Below are 24922 nucleotides of genomic sequence, written 5' to 3'. Positions count from 1 at the left end.
CATAAATGAATAAAATCTCAAGTTTGGTAATGACTAGCCAGAACTTCCGTTTAACCCATCATCAAACTATTTTTTTTTCTGTGTTGAATCAGAAAGAAACCAAAAGAAGCACCACCAGTTACCCATTGCATGTGATTTAAGCCCAATTTCCACGATATCAGGATAGGCTTTTTTAACTTTAACAAGTGCAGCCACAATGAGAAATCTGAAGGTCACTATTCAATGAGCTAAAGGAATGAAATTATGCCTGCAGTATCTATGGTCACTAATGATCTTTATGATCACTGTCATTAAAATTTTCTTTTTTTCCCTATTTCGCATTAATGATGCTGAATCAATGGTTCTTCTCAGAAAGACTAAAAAGCACTTGTGTTTTCAAAACAAATCAGACACGAATTTGGCCATTCCTTCCATAGGACAGATCAGTTTATGAATCTTGGAAAACAAAGAGCACTTTTCTGAATCACTTTCCCAAGCTGCGGTGACACCGTCAGCTGCTGTCTAAGTGCGTGCAGAGAGACCAGCTGTTCAGGAGAGCTCTGAGCCCTAACTTCTGCCTGATGAGCCCCTTGTTGTAAGTATGTCAATGCTCCCTTGGGGCGGTTTCGTCTGGCAGAGAGAGGGTAGAGCATCTATGGAAGACGTGAAGAAACTCCTGAGGCCTTATGTCTTTACGTTTGTTTGCTGACACCTCAGGAAAATAGCCCAGGAGATTTTGGGTCACGTTGCTCATATTGGAGCAACACTGCAGCTGCTCATTTTGCTGTTCTTTTGTTATTGTTTTTTGGGTTTTTTTATTTGTATCAGTAAACATCTGAAAAGCACAGTACCACAACAGCAAGCTAAAGGAGGTCCCTCCTTTAACAATATCTTTGTCCAGTGTCAGGATTTCTTAGCCTGTGTGGACTTTCCATGTCATCTGTAGTTTGTGACTCATTTGGATGAGTGCACAATTACCTAAGATGACAATTGAGACTGTTGGAATCCCAAGTCTAGGGCATTTTTAATAGGAAAAAAAAAGAAAGATGCCAGATTTTTAGTAAGATGCTACATGTACATTTGGAAAAAATGCTTCTCAGTAGCAACTTGACCATGTATTTATCCAAAGAAAGATGACTTAACTATTTTGTGCCCTTTTCTTGTCGGAAGTCATTGCAGCAGAATGTGTCTCCTCTGCTTCTAAAACACATTTCAGCATTTCACATTTCATCCAGGAATCATAGAATCACAGAATGGTCTGGGTTGGAAGACCAGACATCCTGGTTTGGATGATCCTCAAGGATCATCAAGCTCCAACTCCCCTGACACATGTAGGGCCACCAACCTCCATATCTAACACTAGACCAGGCTGCCCAGGACCCCATCCACCCTGGCCTTGAACAACCTCTCTGGGCAGCCTGTTCCAGCATCTCACCACTCTCTCTGTAAAGAACTTCCCCGATATCCAACCTAAATCTTCCCTCCCTCAACATAAAACCATCTCCCCTTGTCCTGCCATTTTCTACCCTTCCAAAAAGTTGACTTCCCTCCTGTTTGTAGGCTCCCTTTAGGTACTGAAGGCTGCCATGAGGTCACCCCGCAGCCTTCTCTTCTCGAGGCTGAACAAGCCCAGCTCCCTCAGCCTGTCTTTGTAGGTGAGGTGCTCCAGCCCTCAGGAAGTTCCTTGACAACCACTAATGCATTCCTTTCTTGCTAATATAACCATTTTGAAACATTATAAACTTTTTAAAAGTATACTGAGGAAGGAGTTCCACTCGTAATGCAATCAGCATTTAGTCCTCAATGTACAGTTAAAAAAAACCAACATATTGGCCAACATGTCTACTGCATGACTGCAGTACATATGGAAAAGCAATAATCAGGCTCCAAATATCTATTTTCTAAATATGTAGATGTCTCTTTTTGAATTTAAATTGAATTAATCATTATAGAAAACTGGAAAATATTGTCTTAATTTGTTTATTTTTTCTCGTTTGCAATCACAATTTTCTTTGCCTAATTCATTTACTGGCTTATTATGTGGATGAATGTTTTCCTCATCCTGACCAATAAGAATGAGATTGAGGCAGCTGATTATATACAGTCTGTCTTTAGTTTTTGTTTTTTCTTTACTTTTTTTCAGTATTCTGTTTACTACACCATCCCTGTAGGCCTATCTCTGCTTCTTTGCAGTGCAGTAGGAGTGATAAAATTTGCAGTTGCAGTCACTATGAGTGCTTGGAGGAGCAGAGGAATGCCCTTTAATGCCATCCATCCTAGGGATGTAAAGAGCATCTTCATCTCAAAGCTTTATATCTTCAAGTTTGAGATCAGGACAGCAAAATGTATTTTTGTAAGATGGGTTTTTGCTGGATCAGCCTCAGAGCATCTCTTCTGATTTCATTTGTGTTGTATTTTCTCTCATGGCAGCAGGTATTGTTAGGCATAGAGTACCATGCTATGCCAAGAGGAAGCACTCCTAAGACAGGACACATCAGTAACACACCAATAAATGCAATCAGAGCCCCTGTCTATTGGTATAATGAGGACTGTTTATGGCAGAGAGGGAAGTATTGAGAAGTAGCTTTGTGTTCAGTATTACAATTCAGCAGTTCAGTCATTCCTGCCATCAGGGAACAAGTCTGGGCACCCTTTTCAGACACATGCAATAGGAATTCTGACATTTGCCTGGTGCATCGCTGGCCTGATGATGTTAAGTCACAAGAATAGAGCACTTCCTACTCAGAGTTTATCAGAGCTGTAATTCAACCCTAATGAACTCTACCTAACTTAGGGCAAAAAAAAAAAGACAGCTTTAATTCATGGCATTGCTTTTGCTGTTTAACTTAGTATCATGGGGCTGGCTTTACTTACTGTCTCTGTCTTTACAAGTCTGTGTATGGCTTATTAATGACACAGGTGCTTCAGTTTTCAACCTTCCTTTAGCCTCTTCAGCTCTGTATGGTTATTAATATTTTTGACTGCTGTTATTCAAATTCTAAAATAATTCATCCACCTGCCTTGCCTGTGGCTTTCCTGCAATGCTTGCTCTACAACACCATCAGAAATCAATAACTTTACAATATTTTTTTTTCCTTGTTTTCTATTATTTTGTGAAGTTTGCTACATTTACAGTCAAGTGTCATCTCTTGTCAATTCAATTCTTGTCTTGTAGTCTATAATTAATTGCTCAGGTCTTGGCATCCTCACTCAATTTTTGCTCTGGCAAGGAAAACTGAGGTGCATTCTGGTTCTGCACTGACTTTTGTGCTTTGAATATATACCAGTCAGAAACAAAATCTGAATTTTCACTAATTAATATTTAATGGGTCTGGTTTTAAGATTTGGCCCAATTTCTTAATTCAAGCTAACATTTATATTCTCCAAGCCTTTTCTGATTCCATTTCCAGAGGCTATATCTGCATTTCTTTTAACTAAGTTACTTCCATGATAGCCAGTTGAAATCTATGGTACAAACATGTAGAATACAGAAATAATCACTAGTAGAAAATGAGATTTTTAGGAGATAAAAGTTGGTCTTATGTGAAAAACCTTACAAAATAACAGAGCAAGAAGCGAACATGCCAGGAAATAGGTGAATTTATTCCTAAGTTCTCTGAGTTTTCATCAATTATACAAACCTTGAATCAGATGAACATTTTGGTGGGATATCACATGATCAGCTTACTGTAGTTGAATGCATTTCAGATTGACCTTCATAGCTGTCCGTCTGAATGCATTTGGGCCTTTACAAGCATCACATAATGCCAGGTGGTTAATTCTGCTGTGAAAAGAGCTAAAGGAGGATGTGTTGCTTTCACCTTAAACTGCAGCTCCTGCAGCTCAAGTAATGTATAGTAATATTAATTCATTGATTTGAATTCAGAGTCAGTAGGGACTCCTGAGCAATCAGCAGCTTTCTTTGTCATGTCTCAAGTTTCTGCAGTGGTTCTTTGTAATTGGTAGGAAAATGGAGTACTCCAGTAAGTGACTGTGCACAGTGCTGATCCTTCAGATGGATGCAAAGTGTCTGAGCTTACAAAGGCACTGCAAGCACAAATTATTTATGCTTTGCAAGGCATTTAAACTTGAGCCATGATGACACGCTTGCACAGATATGACAGAAGATGGTGGTCTTCAGTTCAGTGCATTTGGTTTCTACCAAGATAAAAAACAGAAGCACTTGGTTTCTACTGAGATAAAAATAAAATTAAAAATATATATATTTATTAAAAAAAAAAAAAACAGAAAAATGGCCATACTGTTGTTTTTGAAAATGGTTCAGACCAATGATCTTTGGTTTAGACCAATAACCTTTCTGGATTCATATTCTGTGTTATTTATTTTTGAAAAGAAAAATTAACATCTGCTGGAATTGTGGTCATCACTGGTCCTTCCATTAACTGCTTAATCATATATGACTTTATCTGCCTAAAATTGAAATTTCAACTTGGAAAAGATTGTCCTAAGTGAATGTCCAAAATCTTTGAATGAGTCAGAAACAAGTGTCCACGTCCCTATGGATGCTTTCAATTCCTCAGGAGGAGAGGTGTCTGGTTGAGGGAACATGAATGTTTTCAGTATGATGAATAGCTTGGGAGAGTTCTCTCAGACATAAATCACTAGAACCATGAGAAGGGAGGATTAGGCTTTTTACACAAGAGACACAGATTTATAAACTGCTCAGCATCATCCAACTCTGTTGAATGACACTTTCAGTTGACTGTGCTTGGGTTGTCAGTTTTATTTAACCCCTCCAAATCAGAGAGATCTTGGTGTTGTGGGAGGGACAAAAGTAGAAAAAAATTGTCCAGGGAAGTTCTTTGTTCATCCTGGTCTTTCTTGGCTGTAAGTGGTAGAAGGACTATAAGTAACTACTGCATATGAAAGAGAGAGTTTGAAGAAGACTTTATTGCTGGCACTTGAATTGATAAATATTCACTTTCCCTACTCTTAGTATTAATGTGCTATTCATGTTGGTTTTCTATTTTTTTTCTTCCTAAGTAACTCGTAAGTTCAGTCTTAACACTATAGCCTCTGAGCACTCTTTTTTCTATCAAAACAACACTGACAGTATTGAATCTCCAAAATCAACTGCAAATACTTCATCGGTAGGCTTTTTTCCCCTTCTGTGGACATGCACAAAGTAGTATTAAATGGAAGCTCTGAGAATACCAGGTTTTGACACGTTTAGGTATTCTACTTGTCTGTATTCTTAAGATGTAAATACGAAAAACTTCTCTTCAAAGACATACAAAACAGAATTTCTTTTGAGGGAATAGTGCAGCATATTGCTCACAGATGCCATTCACCATCTTACTCTTTCCAAGCAACTATAATGCTCTGGGAGGTATTATTTAAACTGGAGAGTGAAATCAGATAAAAGTTAGATGGCTCACTCAAGACTATTTCCATGGGCTCCTTGTCTTCTGAGCCTTTGGGAATAAGAAAAATTGAAAAAGTCCCACATGACTGTTGAGTTATTATTTAGTGGTTGCTGAGCCTCCAATAGCTACGCACACATGTACCTTCTTGGATTACCTTACAAATATCCACATCTTGGTAGTATTATGTCTGTTTAATATATAAATAATAAAATTCTAATTGTCTTTCTCTCTGTGATGTAGATTTGCAAGCCATTTTTAAAACAGAAGTTATTATTCCACCATACTCAGTGGATTTTCTGAAATATTCTTTGTATTTTCATTAGGCTTTAATAGGAGTTTGGACTCTTGCACAACAACCTTTCATTTGCAGAGTATGTTTCTGCTCTCAAAATGACCTTTTCAGATGTTTCTGGAAACTTTTGACTTAAGTAATTGTTACAGAAAAACCTGTATTTGCTAAGAAATCCTACAGAGATGGTTCTTTTACTTCAGAGTTTGGTAAGGAAGTTGTTCAAGCTTTGACACATTATTAATTCCCTAATTAATAGCCATATTTTTACACTGAAATAGCTTTTTCCATTACAGTGTCAAATGACTGTGCTGTATAGAGCATAAACCATTTTCATTTTTGCAGAACTAGGTCATTGGGAATTTCTATGCAGAGAGCCTTTCTCAAATGAATCTGATCATCCCAACAGAAGGCAAAGTTTCTTGTTACTGAAAAGATGCACAAAGTAGACTAGAAGTAGAGATAGATCATATCAATTTTCACATTTGAGTGGTTGATTGAATTACCTCTCATTAGCTGAACCACTCTGGCTGTCCATGTACAGCCACAGAGAGCACAGAGAAAAATGCATTAGTTTTGATGTCATGTCATCAAAACATGCTAGAAATAACATCCCAACCTTTGCTGCCTCTCTGCTAACAAGCAGTAACTCATTAAACAACAATAAGTTGATCTTTTTTTATTGTCTGCCTAGTCTTTAGATTAAGAAAAACACATTGGCTGTGGAACATTTCAAGGCATCTGCTTTTTCTTCTTAAAGTCTGAGTGCTAAAGAAGAAGAAGCACACAGCAGCATTGTATTGAGCACCTTCTGTGCAAATTTAGATTGAAGAGATTTTTGAAAAGAAGCCCACCCAATGTAAGGCTCTGCTAATAACTGCCTGCACTGCACTTTGCTTCTTGGTTGAACACCTTCTTACCTGTATAGAAGCCAAACTCCTGAGGTGCCGGTACTTTACAGAATCGCAGAATGGCTGAATTTGGCAGGATCCAACAGGGATATTAGAATTGAATCATTAAGACTGGAAAAACCACTAAGATCATCTAGTCCATCACCCATGCCTGTTACCTCTCTAGACCATGTCATTCAGTGAGACATCTACCTTTTTCTTGATCACCTCCAGTGATGGTGACTTCACCATGTGACCAGCCTGTTCAAATACCTCATCAAATCGTCGTGTCCAACCCCATTCCTCAATGCAAGGTCACCAAAGCAGATGCTTGAGGCTGAATCTGGCCAGGTTTTGAGCACCTCCAAGGATGGAGACTCCACGACTTACCTGCAAATCATGCTTCTGTGTTTGACATCACCCACAGTCATTATTTCTTGTGTATAAATGGAATTTCCTTCATTTTGTTTTGCGTAAGGATTGTTTTCCTGATGTCGATTTCTGTGTCTCGTTAAGGAGTTTGCTATATGAAGAGGCATTCTTGTCGATTATTTTGAGCAAAACTATTCCTGGGTTTACAGCTACCATTTGTATTATGTCTACAACATGCAATTAAGGATTCCTATTAAATGTTCTGTACAAGGCAGATCCCAATAACCAATATTTATTTACATTTTTTTCCAGAACACAGCGTTAAAAAGAGTATAGAAGAGAAATTTAATGCTAGAGAGAAGCTGTAAAATCTACATTTCAGCTTGTGTGAACATATTTGGATGTTTATTGGCTAGAAAACTTTTTCCTTTGACTCTCAAATATTGTTGTGGTGTCATATATACACAAACTTCCTGGAATTCCTTTAATTTGTGACAACTTCTCTCTTACTGAGTTATACATTCAAAACATATCTTGTTAACGACCAGTATATAGCAAATACGCTTTCCAAGCTTATTAGTACAGAAATAATTGTAAGTGGCTGCTATAGTTCATTAAGGCTTATTTATTTTATAGATCATTAAAGCTAATTTTATAAGTGTAAAATTTATTTGAGCAGTTATTTTTGTTCCACTTTTTTTTTAATGTTTCTCTGCCCCCTACTGCTAGCGATAGTTTCTGATTTTCTTCTTTGGTGCTGGATAATTTGCTACCATGATTACTGTGAAATACTTAGTGATGGCTTTTAAGCAACAGTTTCTCTGGGCAGCAGCAGATGCTTATCTTCAGCTCAACACATGTTCTGCTTTATATCCTTTTGGGAGGTCAAAAGGACCAGGCAGTTTGGAATTTGCTCTCTTGATCCAGCACACTGAAGGTTCTCCTTGCTTTATAGACAGAAATTTCTCTTTTTCTTTTGATAGAATGTTAGTAAAATCGTTTAAAATAAGTTTTATGAATGTGACTGTGTAGTACATTGTATAATGTGATCTGAACAATTCAGAGGGACCTCAACAAACTCAAAAGCTGGGCTCATGTGAACCTAATGAGGTTCAACCCATTAAAGAGCAATGTTTTGCACTTGAGTCAGAGTAATCTAGATACACATACAGACTGAGAGTAGAACTATTTGAGACTAGCTCTGCAGAGAAGGACCTGGGGCTCTTGGTAGATAAAAAATTGAATATGAACCAGCAGCATGCTCTTGCAGTTTGGAAAGCCAATGGTATCCTGGACTCCATCAGAAGAGGAGTGGCCAGCAGAGACAGGGAGGTGATTGTCCCCCTCTACTCTGCTTTCATGAGGCCCTGTGTAGAGTACTGCATCCAGACCTGGGGGCCCCAGTGCAGGAAGGATGTGGAGCTGTTGGAGAGGAATGCTATGAAGATGATTAGAAGTCTGGAGCACCTCCCCTACAAAGACAGGCTGAGGGAGCTGGGCTTGTTTAGCTGAAGTGACCTCATTGCAGCTTTCCCATATTTAAAAGAGAATTATAAACTAGAGGGGAATCAACTTTTTACTTGGGTAGATAGTGATAGGACAATGGGGAAATGGTTTTAAACTCAAGGAGGGAAGATTTAGGTTTGATATCAGGGGGAATTTCTTCACTATGAGAGTGGTAAGGCACTGGAACAGGCTGCTAAGAGAGGTTGTGGATGCCCTGTCCTTGAAGGTGTTCAAGGCCAGGTTGGATGGGGCCCTGGGCAATCTGGTCTAGTACCAGATCTGGAGGTTGGTGGCCCTGCATGTGGCAGGGGGGATGGAGCTTTATGATCCTTGAAGTCCCTTCCAAATCCTTGAAGTCCCTTCCAACAATTCTATGATTCTAAAGGTAGTGTTGTTTAATTTATAGCTAAACTTGGCACACTGAAGAGTCAGTATTCCAGCCTGGATTTGAGCTATGTATTTTTTCATTGAGGTGTTATAACACTGAGTTTTTTCTTGCCCTTTGTTCCGTATCTTCCTGAGCCAGAGGGTATCTAGTTTATCCGTAGCAGATAACGTGCTTGATAGATAACGTGTTGCTGCAGATAGTCAGATTTTTCATGGTTGGCATTCAGGTTTTCTGAAAAAACACAGGGGAATATTCTCCATCTCTAATACATTCCTGTTTTCTATTTGAAAAGAAACTCAACAGCAGCCTTCCCTTGAATCTAATCGGGTTATCTCAGAGAGAGACTGATACACAACTTGGCAAAGGAACCATGCACATCAGTTGAGACACATGGGGGAGCTTGTCTTTTTTCTGATGTCTTTTCAACTTTCAATAAATACTTAAATATGTATTGATGAAAAGATCAGAATTGGATCACTCTGCCTCTCATACCCATGTCTTTGCTATCAAGTGCTGGAACTGTGCTTGTTAGCTGTCTGTCTCAGCAGTTTCTTTACATGTGAGGCAGTGGAGCAACTACAAGATGGACAAAACAGAGGCTCCTTCTGCATGTCCCCAACTCCTGACTTGTAGAGATCCCTGGTTTAGATTCTTATGCTGGATCTGGGGCAAGATCTCTCTTTCAATTCCCATCTAATTAAAGGCAGAAGTAGAATCATAGAATAGTTTTAGTTGGAAAGGATCTTTAAAGAAAGTTCAGTTTTCCTGCAAAGAACAGGGACATCTACAGGTAAAACAGGTTTCTCAGAGCCTGACCTTGAACGACTCCAGGGATGGAGGTCTGTGAGGAAAATTGTTTTCCTCCCTTGTTGTGGGGTTGGAGGAACTGATGTGGTAATATTCACAGACTTTCAGGGATTTTCTGTAATTCATATCCACTAGCAGAATTTGATTTCATTCAATTGTTGACAAATACAAATAGAAGAAGGGACATCTGCATTTTAAGATCATCTGATATCTTTCGTTTTTAATACTGTGTTCCAAAAGTAACTTCAGTGTTCTATGATGAGAATTTAATTTTGGTGATATCATTACACTTATCCCTTGCTAAAGCATACATAACTGTGTGTGTGTGTGTACAAACATGCACCCCAAACCTGATGTTCTCAGCAGCATAAAAACAGTCTTCAGGGGGTGGAAAAGTTTACAACTATGATTACAGTGAGGATTAAAAGTACTGATTGCTTCACTTATGAATAGGAATGAACTAGCATGAAGTTCAGCAGTCAGCCTTCTGTTCCAGTTTCTTGGAGCTGAAGGACCAAGTAGTGACAGATAGAGCTTAAAGCATTTTGTGCATACGTTTTTGTACGTTTATGTGTTTTTCTCTTCATTTCTGCATCTACACTGCATCTGTGTTAAAAACGGATATTTTCACTATCTTACAGAGAGGATAGCGTTGTTTTTAATTGCTTATTACAAAACAAAGAGCTTTAGGGTTATTTCCAGTTGTAATTAAGTCATGAATTCTCTCCCTCTGGGAACATATATGTAAACGAAAGAAATGGTCTTTCTTTCTATCTGCATTATTTATATAAGTGGTCATGAGGACTGCTTTTCTCTAAACAACTAGGAAATTAGTGAGATTATAATCTTGGGAATATGAACCTCACAATGACGCCCCATAGTCTTTTTTCTGATAAGATCTTGGTGGAGAAAGATACAGTAGAGAAAAGCTCCTCAATAGCCAGGACAGCAAATTTCCATCTTGCAGATCACTCCTCTACATTTCTTCTCTCATCCTGGGTGAAACTGAAATTCAAGCACCTATTTTGGTTGTGAAAGCACTTCCATGTGTGACACGGTTTATGAAATCTCCATAGAGCCAGAAGAGATCTGGGCAAGGAAGTCTGCACACCAGTTCATCTGCCCACTTCAGAAGGCTTATTGTGCTCATCAACACACGTTATATTGTCTTTTGAGATACTCAGAGCTATATCATCTGGACTCAGTTGTCAGAAGACAATGAGTGCCACTTGTCTTAGCTCCTAGTCCAACACAGATGTCTTTTATATCCCAGGATGTTTGAAATGGCATGAGGTGGTTTATGACAGGCAACTGAATTGAGCACTAGAGGCTTGATGTGGAAAAGGTTGTTATGTGAACCTCACAGACTGTATTATCGGTCAGTCCTGTAACTGTAGATGTAGCTTGAATACTGCACATGGAGACAGTGACATGCCTATGCCTGAAATAGGTCCTTGAATTCTGATTCCTCAGTCATGGGCAGTACAATTTAATAAAATGAAAGTGATTTAAAACATAATCTGGAGATCCAGTGAAATGTCCAGATAATAGAATCACAGAATATCCTGAGTTGGAAGGGACCCACAAGGATCATTGAGTGCAACTCCTGGGTCCACCCAAAACCAAAATCCTATGTCTCAGAGCACTGTCCAGATGTTCCTTGAACTCCAGCAGCTGAGGGCTGTGACCATTGCTTGTCCCATGCCCACCACCCTCTGGTGAAGAACCTTTTCCAGACATCCAGCATGACCCTCCCTTGCCACAGCCATTTTCCATGCCATTTTCTCAGGTTCTGTCGCTGCCCCTCTGCTCCCTTTAAGGAGTTGTAGGTCACCATGAGTTCTCCTCTCCATCTCCTAAGATGGGTGTTCCTAATCAAAAGAGGTTCTTCTGAGATTCATTCTGTGACTGTACATGGGCTGGATTGAACATGAGCCAGACTGATAAGATTTATATATGCCAATTGCAAATTTTCCACAGAAAACTTGCTGCCTCGAGGCTCCGGAGTTTTAAACAGAGGAAGGGGCGGGAAACATTTCTGCTGATTTTAGCCAGAATGACAGATAAAAGGAATTGCAGGCTGGGGCTGCATCTAATATGACAGTAGCTCATCTGGCAGGTCCGATATTCATTTTTCTTGCTGCAGAAATCCAGAGTATATGGGTTTGTTGTTTTAGCAGGATATGACCAATCTTTTCATTCTTGAGAGCAATATCATGTTCTGCATTTCTTTTTGCTTCCTACAAAGGAGCAGTCATGGCAAGGAAGATGCAAAGATAATGAGTCTAGTGACAGTGACAAGTAGTGGGAAAGGTGATGTTGACAGATTATTCCGCCTACTTTCTCTTGCTCTGGTTCCCAAATCTTCCATCCAAAGAAAGCCTCGGAATGCTTTCTACCTGGGCTGCTCAGTCTTTTCCAGCATCTCAGAAACTCCACTCTGTTTTCTCTCAATATACCTCTCAACTTTCCAGCTTCTATTTCAGGTAGATAAGAAATATTTTCATAGTCGAACAAGCTCATATAATGTGCCTGAAGTGGTAGAGAAGCAGCTCCAAATTTAGCAGTTGTAAACAACTCCTGTAATAATGCAGGATATTTTATTTGCCTAGGTGGGTTAAGTGTAAATTCTTAACCTATTATGAGTTTAATTTAAGTACTGAGTTTTGGTGATCCACGTGGCTGTTTCCATGTTGATGAGCTATCCCATTAGATTACTTTACTCAGGACATTACAGTAAGTTATGCTTATTCAGTGGGTATCCTGGCTTCTATCTGAGGCACATAAGGTATACAAGGAAATGGCTTATGATAGCTAATAACTGCTTTTGCGAAAGAACAGTGAAGCCATTGGGCTTCCTCATGGTTTCTCACTGCAAAGAATGTGAACACTGATACCAAATTTAGTGTCTAGTTACTATGAAACTTGACAGTACAATCTTTCCTTAGCTGAGCTATTCTGAAAACTATGTCAATCAAGTCATGGAGATCTTCTGTCAAAGTTAACCATGAGCACAAGTTAACTCACTTCAGTCTGTCTAACACTCAGTGATGTTGGAGAACTTGCATTCTCATGGTGTTTCTCTCAGTGTAGAGGGACCACAGCTGAGTTCAGTGAGAGTAATCCTAGCTTTAGTATTCACAGAGCTGTTTATGTACCATAGGGCAACACATGCAGAGGTGGGCGTTATGACCCTCCCTCCTCACTACCTTTATTATAAACAGAGAAAATACCAGGGAAAAGTTCAAGCAGAGACTTGAGCACATGCTTAACAATGAGCACATGTAACCTTCCTGCCTTGTAGGAGCTGATGAAACTGTTCCTGAGCTTGGGGTGCCTGTTTCAATGGAAGGGCATGGGTGAATCAAAAGCATGAGTCCATGAGTTAATTAAAATAGAAGCCAGTGTTCTTGCTCTCTTATATCTGCACTTTCATGTAAGGACATATTTTGTTTTTATTTTTCAGGCTATCCCATTCATGACTTTTCTCCATCCTCACAATCTACTTGAAAGTACTTCACAAACAAAACAAAACCAGCCCAAGTTTTTGGCTTGAAATCACTACTCAGATAACCAAATCCTCTGCTGAAATGTGTCAGAAAAGTTTAGGCATGCCAGAATTATTTTGTCAGCCTCTCTCTGGCTTTTGAGTAATGGACAAGGTTTTGCTTTCTGTCAGATTTCTATTTTAATTTTTTAAATATCCTTTTGATGAGCTTCCTATTGGGTTTTTAGCTACTTATGGAAGAAGGTTAATTTTTTAATTGCTATTTCCAGTAAAAAAAGCATCACTTCAGAGATCATCTTTCTTTCATTTTTCCCTGCTGTTGCTTTACTCTTGACATTCAGCCTACTCAACAAGTCCTGATGTGACACTGTAAAATCTTTATCCTGTCAAAGCCCTGCTGTGAGCACTGCCCAGTGCTTCCAGAATTTGCATTTAGCATCCATTCATATTACTTAAATCGGCGGGGTTTTCTTATCACTGAGTAGCCCTCCAGCTTTATAAGAAAGGGCACAAAGTTAATGAAAGCAGCATTAAAACTCTATTAGCATTTAGTGAGATTATGAAGCCTTGTAACTTAATGTAAGTTTCTATGTTCTCTCTTAACTTGCAACAACCGAAACCTGCTTCAGCAGGAACAACCCTATTGTTGAGCCCATTTACCTGGTGAGAATGTTATTTCTGAGGAATTGAGGGCTTTATTTTTAGAGAGAGATCATTTGGTGGTTTGGGTTTTGATATTTTTGTTTCATTTTATTTTGATGAAGGGGTCCTTCTTTTGAAAGAAGAGTCACTCTTTGGACTTCATGTTCATGTTTCTGTACCTCCTAGTTTGAATTCCTGAAGAAATGGATCCCAGAGGATAACCTCTGGGAAATGTCTCACTTCAGCTTAGTTTTTTCATACTGTTAATGAATAACCAACATGGCTTCACCAAAAGCAAGTCATGCCTGACGAATGCAGTGGCTTTTTGTGATGGAGTTACCATCTCAGTGGATTAAGGAAGAGCAATTGATCTATCTGGACTTGTGCGACATGATGAGACACAGGAATGGGTTGCCCACTAAGGTTGTGCATGCCCCCACCCTGGAAGCATTCAAGGCCAGACCGGATGGGGCTTTGAGCAACCTGGTCTAGTGGGAGATATCCCTGCCTATAGCAGAGGCATTGAAACTAGATGATCTTAAAGGTCCCTTCCAACTCAAACCATGCTACTATTCTGTGATTCTTTGATTACTTTCCTTTAGGCACAAACACTGTGTGCTGTTGTTTTGCTGGGGGAAAAACAAAGAGCTAAAAACACAGTGTGGCTGTGATACTGCAAGGAAATTGCCTGCTATGCCTGTGAAAAATCAGTTTGAAAAATGCTTGAATCTAGACATCAATATGCTTTCCATCCAGAGCTCTGGCTCGAACTCAATTAGGACATTAAAGTATATTGCCTATTTAAAAAAAATATCAAAGGATTATTTCTGTCTTCAGAGCCAAGTCACAAGTTTTGGTTCAAGTCTGTACTGCTTAAGTATTCCCTCCAATTCTGCAGTGCAGAGTAGCATCCCATAGCACTTTTTTCTAGATCTTCTTATCCCCAAAGTGTCAGCAAGCTGATATGGACTGTCAAAAATCTTTCACATAGAGAATCATCAAGTTTTAGAATCACAGAATGCTTTGGATTGGAAGGGACCTTTAAGATCATCTTGTTCCAACCCCCGTGCTATAGACAGGAAACCTTCAGATAGTACACATCTGACATACCAGTCTTCTCTGATACAAGTGAGGGCAGCTAGTATTGCTCTCCTCTCCACAGGCTATTCCAGTGTGAGACACAGACATTCATAAGAGTAAGAAGAGTGGCCCCAGCTGAGGTACTAGATACCTACATTCTTTATCTATCTATAGAAGGAAATACAAAGAAATTATCAAGCTCTTATAAGCCAAAACATACAAAACCTATGTTTATTTTCAGTTTTTATACAGAAGAAAGTATAGTTTGGTGACTGATAGGAAACTGATTGGAGAACTAATGGTCCCAGATTAATTCTTAGTCTTTTTCCTTAGGCAAACCTTCATTCCTTTCTTTCTTTTCTTTTTTTTTTTTTTTCAGTTCCTCTTCCACAAATTTGAATAATGGTGTTTTGGTCCAATCAGCCGTTTCACTTGCATGTTATTTAGTTCAATTCTTTTACTAAAAATGATAGAAATTTTCTGCAACCCAAACATGTGTTTTGAGGGCAGATTTGGAAAGGGATTCTGCCTCAGCAGATACTGTGGTGTAGCATGTAACATCTAGAGATCTCATATAAGGGCTTTCACTGATAACAGGACCTTCAGAGAAGAACTGTTCAGAATCATCTTCTGTCGTATGTTAAGTTTGCTAACGAAATTTCAAGTTACTTAAAATGTCCACAGGCATCAAAGCATAACAGAAGTTTTAGACAATGGAAAATAATTGAAATTACTTGGGACATAATGAGAAATACACTATCAGGTTTTATAAAGGCTTAGTGAAAGGGCTTGATTCTCAGCTCTAGACAGTAGAATTGCATGTAGTCAAGTGTAAAAAAAAATTAAAAATGGATTTATAAAAGGATATTATGGAGGTGGTATTAAGAGAACACAGCTTGTCAGTTCCAGTGCTCAACATGAACCCAGATACCATCCCTTGGTAGAATGAACTGAGATTGCAGCACTTAGTGCTAAACACTGTTTTATGCCTCAAATTCCTTTCATAATGGACTGTAAGACAGTATGCTGAACTAAAGATGTTACAATACAGATGTTAATAAAAAGCCTACATGCCTTTCATCCTGCAGATCTTAACATACCTCTCTGAGCACCCCTCAGAGGCATAGAGGTATTGGTGGTACTCTTGTTCTAAAGGCAGTGAAACTGGAATACAAAGAGGTTAAGTTACTTACTGGAGGCTGCTACAGAACTGTAGTTGTATCAGTTGCTCCCAAATTCTTGGCTTTCACACTTAGAGAGAATTTGTTTGCCCCTTACTGTATTAAAATACAAAATATAGAACAGTGAATGGAAGATTTCTGTAATATATATCTAGCAATTTCAGTAGAATTACTTTGGGATTACTTTGATCTGCTAATTTCTTGATAGATACCAGAAACGAAGCTGTACAAACTTAAAGCACATTGGATTCAATGATCATTGTGAGTCTCTTCCAAGTTGAGATATTCTGTGATTCTTCCTTACCCAGTAGTCAGAAGCATGAGGTTGACTTGCTTCTCTTCCCAGAGCTGGACCCCATTTCCCCCAAAACAGTATCTGAAACCACTGCTGTAATGTGCACAGTTCTCTCAACATGCAGAGATACCCCAAAATACTTCCCAAATAGAGCAAAACATAGCAAGAAGGACTATCAGCTACTTTATTGATAGTTGCAAAAGATTAATCATTTTCATTAGTCCTACTGTTATAGTCAGAATGATAGATAAATCGTAATTAATAATTATTTTAATCAGCACTTAAGTACTGGAGCATGCTGGCGAGAAGTTCAGATTCGTGTTACACTTAATCTAAACTATACCAGTCCTTTTTACTCAGCTTTTTTAGCCTTGCTGAAGTATTTTTAAAGCATAGAAGAAATATACCAGCATACCTATTACAACATCTTCAACATATTTTAACTAAATAGCTAAATATTTTACATAATTCAGCAGCATATTCAGGGAGTCTACCTGAAAATAGGATTGCTGCCTTTTTATTGTTATATAATTCACAGCTACAAACAATCTATTCAGTGTAATGAATAGGAGTCCAGCCTACCAAGAGGCAAATAGCACTTTTGAAGGAAAGGACTTGCTTTTTCTTTGTTATATTAGAAAGATAAAAGTAAGGCAAATATCAGGAAGTGTCAAAAAATAAATTCTCAGTTATGCTTTAGTCATCTTGTCTTTGAACCTTACTGTGAAAATGCAGCTCGAACAGCATCACATGTAACTTGTTTACATCTACAGGAAGATGAATATTGTGTATTCTGATAACTCTGTGTTTTTTAATCATCTAAATTTTGAAATAATACTGATAGTCTTAAGAGACACCAGTTATGCTTTTTATTTTGTGTCTTTCAGAGTCCCAGAAATAGATTTCTGTTTTCATTTCTAAGTGAATTTGAATCTACAGGGAAGAAAACATTCATATTTTCTTCTTTTCTTTTTCTTTTTTCCTTATATAATAGTAATAATCATCAAGAGTAACATCCTTTCTACCTCTGTATCAGAATTTATCACCTGGGGATCTCTAAATGCCCTTGGAAGTACATGCTATTATCTCTGCTTTAGTGACTGAAGGAACAGCAGACAGTAGTTCTAGTGATTTTCGCAGCATCACAGTAAAACTGTACACTAGAGCTAAGCATAGGACCACATCTCCTCCTGTGCTATTCCCAGGCGATTAGCTTTTCTGTAACCTCTGCACCACTTCCATCCTTTTTAGTTGAATTTCCTGCACCAGTCACACTTGGCTAGATGTGACTTAATGATGAATCCATCTTTTATTATTTACCATGATGGCAGGGGAGAATGAATCTTTTCTCCTTCAAATAGAATGTAGTTTTAGAATGCAGTTTGGCCGCTGGTGGGGAGTTGCTTGATTTTCAGAGTTGAGACTCAATTGAAGAAGTTGGGATTTTTTTATTATTTTTGGTTTTGTTCCTTTCTTCTGTTCATCACTGCAGTATCTCAGCACATGCAGTCACATAAGATAGTTCCTTGCTAGAAGGCAGATGAGTATTCGAAAGGCTTTAAGTGACAAGAGGTCCTGACTCATGTAGGTCATTAAACTGCTTACAGTAATAAAGTACTAATAAAGGGTGCACTGCTCCTCAGTGAATGTATTACCCAACTCTCCCATTACTTTTATATAGGCCCAAATGCAGAGTGGGTCATGCTGAGTTGAGTATCTAATATTCAAACTGATGCACATGGCATATGGAAATTTTAGGGGAAAAAAAACTTCTGTTTTAAAGGGATATTGTGAAAGCTGCATCCTGGACAGGGAAATGCCTAATTATCAAATTAACCTGTACAGTTCGTTCCTAACAAATCCAGGGTAAGGGCCTCACATAGAAATCCATCCATGAGCTTCCACAGTTTCCCAGTGTTGTAAGATTAAGTGGTTGGCTCCACCTTTCCTACTTTGTTTTTTAATTGATGATTTATCTAATCATTTGGTTCACAAAACTACCACAGAAAGAAACCATGTGTTAATATCACTGGAAAACAGGCCTAAAGAATTAGCTGTAACACCAATGAAGAGGATTTTTTTTTTCTTCTAATTCTTGGTGGCCAGCCTTACAAATCCCTTATTATCCATTCATGGAAGTGTCACATTTAAAATGCAAATTCCCTCCTATCCTCCTCCCCCTTCTGAATCCATTTCCTTTGAAGTATCCCTGGAGCTCCTGAGGTGCCATCCACAGTGGATTCACTGTGATCAGCCAGCATACAAAGTGAGTGCCCTGCATCAGCTCAGGTGAATTCAGCTGAGCCCTGTTCAGGTGTCCCAACTTGCATCGGGACATTATGTTAGCTGAAGGAAAGGAGAAATGAAGGGTAGCAGATATACTACTCTCAATGCAAACACAACTATTTTTCTTCATTTACCGTTAATAAAACTACTAAGACTAATAGTCTGACAAAGCCATACATCTTTCTTGACATACATCACAGATATGTATATACAATCAGCAGAATCTGATGTATGGCTTTGCAGCAAAGTCAGTAAATAAATGAGTCACTTTTGTCTTGTACATATTCAAATGTTTATATCTTCCAGCATGGGAAGAGCAAAGCCCTTCAGTGGCATCCATGCTAGCAAATAATCATAAAATCGTAGCATCATCAAGGTTGGAATAGACCACTAAGTTTATCTAGTCCAACCATTAATCCTTCACCACCATGCCCACTAACCCATGTTGCTTATGTGACATCTGTCTTTCCCTTAAACACTGCCAGGGATGGTGACTCCACCAGCTCCCTGTTCAGCCTGTTTCAATACCTCACAACTTCTTCTGGACAGATTTTTTTTCCTAATATCCAACCTGAACTGTCATAATCTCGTGACTTAATTAGCATGGTGCTTCTGTATGCACATGAGAAATGTTCCTTCACCCTTGCTCCTTGATAGCATCCAACCATGGCCACAACTTCTTCTGGCAATGCTATCTGGCCCAGGCTAGGAAAAATTCCACTGCTTGAGAAATTGTACTGTGTTCTATTGCAGTCTCAGTATCAACAGTCCCAGAGAGAACATACTAGAAGAAAAGATCTTGTTTTTAGGTAAAGTCTATCTTGGTGGATGTAATGTCTATGATTTAAACATAAATACAGATAATAATGAACATAATAGCGTACTAAATCACATTATCAAAGATTGCTAAATAGTTTAACAATCTTCATCAAATGACTGAATTCTTTATCCAGCAGCTAGACTTGCTGTCTCCTGTGTGCTAATGCAGCCAAGAACAATTATAATACTGAAGATAGACCATACTATTTGAGTATGAAGTAAATTTTTATCAGTTCATAGGGAAAGCTTATGCAAATTAGAAAATCCCTGAAACTCACAAAATGGTAGTTTTAAATTCATCAGGGTTTGATTGATATTAATGGGGTCATCAAGGGAGATTTAGATCAGATGTCAAGGGGAAGTTTTTTACTGAGAGAGCAGTGAGGTGCTGGCACAGGCTGCCCAGAGAGGTTGGGGATGGTTGTGCCCCATTTCTGGAGGTGTTCAAGGCCAGGTTGGATGGGGACCTAGGCATTCAATCTAACCTAGTATTTGATCTAGCGGCTGGCAGCCTTGCCTGTGGTAGGGAAGTTGGAACTAGATGATTCTTGAGGTCCCTTCCAACAGAAGCCATTCTAGGATACTATGATCTCAAACACAATGTTATTTCCCCCTGCGTGCACAAAGATACAGAATTTTTAGTCAGTTGTGTTTTCCTGAACATCCGAAGAAAAACTTCAGTATTCTGACGGTGGTTCAAAAGATTATGAACAGCAGGAAGTACTTCTGTAATGTGCTGGTGACAGAGCACTGGCACAGGTTGCCCAGTGGGGTCTCGTCCCAGGAGATATTAAAAAATCTGCCTGGATGTGGTCCTGGGCACACTGTTCTGGGTGTTTCTGCTTGAGCAAAGGTTGGACCAGATGGATCCAGAGATCCCTTTCAACCTCAACCTTTCTGTCATTCCAGATCCAGACAATTAAAGAGACAAAATAGGATATATTTGTCATAGAAAAGCCAAATATCTTCAAACACCATGTTGGGATCAGGTTTGTAGCTTCTGCAAATTTCATCAGTGAGTAGGTAGCAAGTGTCATGAAATTCCTTTACCAAATTCCCTTAGCTGCCTTTGGCTTTTGTGCTTCTTGTTTGGCTCCATGTGTATCTGGGAAACCTACTGCTGCTTTTAAACATGATTTGTGGTTTTGTTAAATGGATTTTGGAGTTAATTGTGTTTGGATGGTTCTGCCTGCCAACAGGAAACCAGGACAGCATTTTCAATACCCTTCAGTCTGCATAATCTAAATAAATTCATGAATGCACAAAAATGATTCTGCCTCTTAGCTTTTGCCCAGCAACATGTGTTGGCTCAAAGTGCTCAGATTTGCTGTAATCGCCTTTTCCTCACCAGTAACTCCTTCAAAGTCAGAAGTCATGGAAGTCGTAGAGTTATCTGAAAGGAGATGACTAATTGTCTCATATTTTGCTTGATATGAAGATATGGAATTGGGATAGTTTGCATAACTTACAAGGGGAGAGGATACACTGCTCAGTTATGTATCTGTTGAAGCCAGAAATGCTTTTAAATAGTCATTAATTTTTAGTACCCTAAGAAATGAATCTCTTAAACAGAGTTATCAATGTAATAGGAATGTAGGCGTAGAAAACAAAACTCTAAAGAGATAAAATGTTGATTTCATAAGGGATAAGGACACTTTTCTGTTTTTCCAAAATGTTTAAATTTTTATTTTATTTTATTTTATTTTATTTTATTTTATTTTATTTTATTTTATTTTATTTCATTTTATTTTATTTTACTAAAAAATACATGTAACAGTGTAAACTGTAATACTTTTATAATCCTACAATCTGTTGTGTTCTACTTGTTATTTGTGCTGTACTAGATGTTACATTACTTACAAACTATATTTGCACTACCCTGTTTTCAAAAAGCATCAGTGGTGAAAAAAACATCTGTTCCATTATCCACCTAAATTTAAGATTGTTCTTACTGCCTGTAAAAGCAAAGATAGTTTCACTGCTTCTGTTAAGAAATAATTCCTTGGTCTTGCGTCACTAAGTGTTTCACATTTGTCCACATACATTATCTGGTCCTTTCTTCTGCTTCCTGCCGTTCTGTCAAGCACAGTTGTCAGCACAGGGCTGCCATAACCTAAAGAAGAAGCTGTGGATTTTCGTCTTGGAACACTAAGCAGAAAGCTCTATTTTGATAACATTTGATTACCAGGATTTCTCCTTTTAACAGATGTACCAGCTATCACCATTTTTTTATAAGTACATTTTTAGCCAGAAAAACTCAGCAGCACTTCCTTTTTTTTTTTTTTTTTTTATTAAGATCTTCATAAATATTTCTAATACCATTGTGAAAAATAACATGAGCCAGCAGTGCGCTCTGGCAGCTCGAAAGGCAAATGGGATCCTGGGCTCCATCAGGAGAGGGGTGGTCAGCAGGGAGAGGGAGGTGATTGTCCCTCTTTACTCGGCTCTTGTGAGGCCCCATCTGGAGTACTGTGTCCAGGTGTGGAGCCCTCAGTACAAGAAAGACATTGAGATTTTGGAAAGGGTCCAGAGGAGGGCGACTAAGATGATCAGGGGGCTGGAGCACCTCCCCTATGAGGACAGGCTGAGGGAGTTGGGCTTGTTCAGCCTGGAGAAGAGAAGGCTGCGGGGTGACCTCATTGCAGCCTATCAGTACCTGAAGGCAACCTACACCCAGGAGGGGAGTAAACTCTTCAGAAGGGCTGACAACAGCAGGACTAGGGGAAATGGATCCAAGTTGAAGGAGGGAAGATTTAGGTTGGACGTTAGGGGAAAGTTCTTTACAAGGAGAGTGGTTAGGCCCTGGAACGGGCTGCCCAGGGAGGTTGTGGATGCCCCGTCCTTGGACGTGTTCAAGGCCAGGTTGGACGGGGTCTTGGGCAACCTGATCTGAATGGGTATGTTTGGTGGCCCTGCTAGGCAGGGGGGTTGGAACTACATGATCCTTGAGGTCCCTTCCAACCCGGGTGATTCTGTGATTCTGTGATTCTGTGAATTCCAATCTCTGATTTGCTTCAGATTTAGTGTGATCTCAGTTATCTTTCTTGGAATGCAAAAACCACTGGGATCTCAAACAATTGTTTGTGTGGTGGTCACCTAAGAATAACAAAATAGTGATAACTGATTTTCATGCATTTTATATTGGCATTTATGTCCCCTACCTTTACAAACTGCATTCCTATCTTTCCCTTTTCACATAGAGAATGTTGCTCAGTCTCTCTCTCAGATCTGCTTTACTGTTTAAATGTAAAAGTGATTTACTTAAAACAGAGAAAATAAAAATATTCCTCTTAATTAAAATTTCACCAGGGCACCAAGATTCATAGGCATTTAGCATTTTTCCTTAGCACTGTAAGAGCAATTGCTTCTTCAGTAGGCTGTACTACAATGAGTTTAAAATCGTGTTGCAATAAAATCCAAAGATAGCAAATCTCCATTGGAAAGAGAAAGGAAAATCACTCCTACGAAATGACATTTCTGCCTGTCAGCTGAAAGTGTTGTTATTCAATACAGACCAGATCATGCCTGATATATAATAGTCCTGCTATTTTTTTTTCTGAATCACATATCATTACTAATAATGCATTCTGTCACAGATACTCAGACAAAATATATAGTATATTGTATAGGAGGCAGAGTAGAATCCATCTTATTTTCCTTACAATTATACTTAAGAGGAACAAGGCTTACTTTTACAAGTAAAATGCAAACGCACTCAGAAATAATACTTTTTCTTACTTCTTCCGTTTTCATGAGACTCTGTTGACTGGGGATTTGTGTGAGGCATTGATGTGGTGTGCTTATTAAAATCTTATCAACTAATCATTTTCTAGTTGTGATAAACAATAATGTCATTGCTCAGGTAATTGTATGATGTCCCATCCTTCTGGAATACAGTATGCACTTTTGGTTAAGACAAATTAGTTCAAGATGTGAAGGTGGGATAGGGTAAAAACAAACTACTAAAGAGTTGAGACAATGGAAACTTCTTCCAAAAGAGAACTAATGGGATTCTTCCACCATGCATTGGGATCTCCAGAGGTATGCAAGTAATCTTGACCTGATCACAAACATGTTATATTACATTCCTGCAATACTTGACCCAATTTAGAGATAGTGAAGACCACTCTTTAAAGGGTTTACCGTTTCTGTCCATACTTCTCAGTGCAAAGAATTGTGACAAAAGTCACAAAACCCTTGTGCTGTTTTATTTTGCAGAGTGGATTCTTACAGTGGATACTACTCTGTATATCCATCAAGAAGATGGATTCCTTTCCACGGGAATTTCCAGGTGATAAGGATTTGCAGATTCAGGTCCTGTAGCTGAATGAATGAATGCACTGGTCCAAATGCACATTTTCCTCTACATATCATTTCTTCTCCTTTCCCTTTCATTTGCTTGTAGAAAACTGTTAAACAATGCACAAATTAGGTTCAGTCTTCAAACAGACTATCTGTCATTTTCTTTCCAGTTTTTCAATCCTGTTCCCAAAACAGAGCTGAATGTGATTAGTTAGGGATTAAATCACCTTGCAGTGGGCAGATTGCAAAGGATTAAGTCTATAAATGTCAGAGAAAGAAAAAAAGAGTTTGCTGTGCAATCTTGACTGAGCATCATTTCATTCCTTGTCATTAATGCTGGTGAAACAGAGATTAGAAACTCTGCTATAAAGCTACATGGAGACTGCAGTTGGGAGATAAGTGAACCAGAATATCTGTTCAGGGCACGTTTGTTTAACTGCACTCGTTCAGAACCGTTCTGATAGGGAAATATACCTCTGAATACAAAATTCACAACTTACTCAGCTCTTTCATCACTTTCTAAACCATCCTCATGAGTGAAGATCCATTCATTGTCACATGGAAAGCTTCAGAGGAAGGTTTGTTGGGTTCAAGCATTAGGAAATGCAATTGAGTTTATGCTGTGAAGTTGCTCAATGCTTTCTCTAATTAGAAGACTTTACTTTTGTTTCTTGCTCTTCTTGGGCAGAAGGACTTCAAGAGAGTGGATGCAGGAGTAATGTTTTTGATTGAGTGTATTGTCTTTTTCCTTCTGAAAACATTAACTGAATATTCTCAAGAAATATAGCAGTGGGTTGCCAAACTTATTTTTTCCAGAAATTATCTAACCAGAATGAGGGCATATAATTACATTCTACTTATCTACGTTTATTTTCATTTGGTGTATATTTTTTTAATTTTCTTTTAACTTTCCTGATATGATCCAAGCCCTTGAGTAACATAATATCAACTGATTCAAATCTGGCTTGATAAATTTAAAAGCATATGCATAAGTATGAAAGATATCTAAGACAGCTGCTTTTATGAGGAGAAGGCTGAAGAGGAGAAAAAAATGTTATCACAGAGAAAATAAAACATTGTACTTTGTTTCTATAAATGCGTTCTCTGTTCCATAGAAGAGACTTGCATTTTAGCATAGTGACATTCTGTACAGATCATGTTGCTTGGGTGACAGTGATGATTAATTGATAG

General features: G+C 38.6%; 1 protein-coding gene across 9 annotated transcripts in view; it reads left to right on the top strand.

Annotated features, from left to right (window-relative positions):
• TSNARE1 (t-SNARE domain containing 1) overlaps positions 1-24922 on the top strand; it is a 464710-nt gene that overhangs the window by 404741 nt on the left and 35047 nt on the right. The window contains exon 14 of one of the 9 annotated variants that reach the window (XM_052704283.1): positions 23648-24025. The exons of 7 other annotated variants lie outside the window; for them this stretch is intronic. The gene's annotated coding sequence lies outside the window, so the exon portion shown is untranslated. Of the gene's footprint in view, positions 1-23647; positions 24026-24922 lie in introns of those variants that run through there. One more of the 9 variants, XM_052704289.1, reaches the window with a different exon arrangement.

Source organism: Tympanuchus pallidicinctus, unplaced genomic scaffold, assembly GCF_026119805.1.
Source record: "Tympanuchus pallidicinctus isolate F22 unplaced genomic scaffold, pur_lepc_1.0 scaffold5, whole genome shotgun sequence".
NCBI lineage: Eukaryota > Metazoa > Chordata > Aves > Galliformes > Phasianidae > Tympanuchus > Tympanuchus pallidicinctus.
This window is presented reverse-complemented; position numbering and strand designations above follow the sequence as displayed.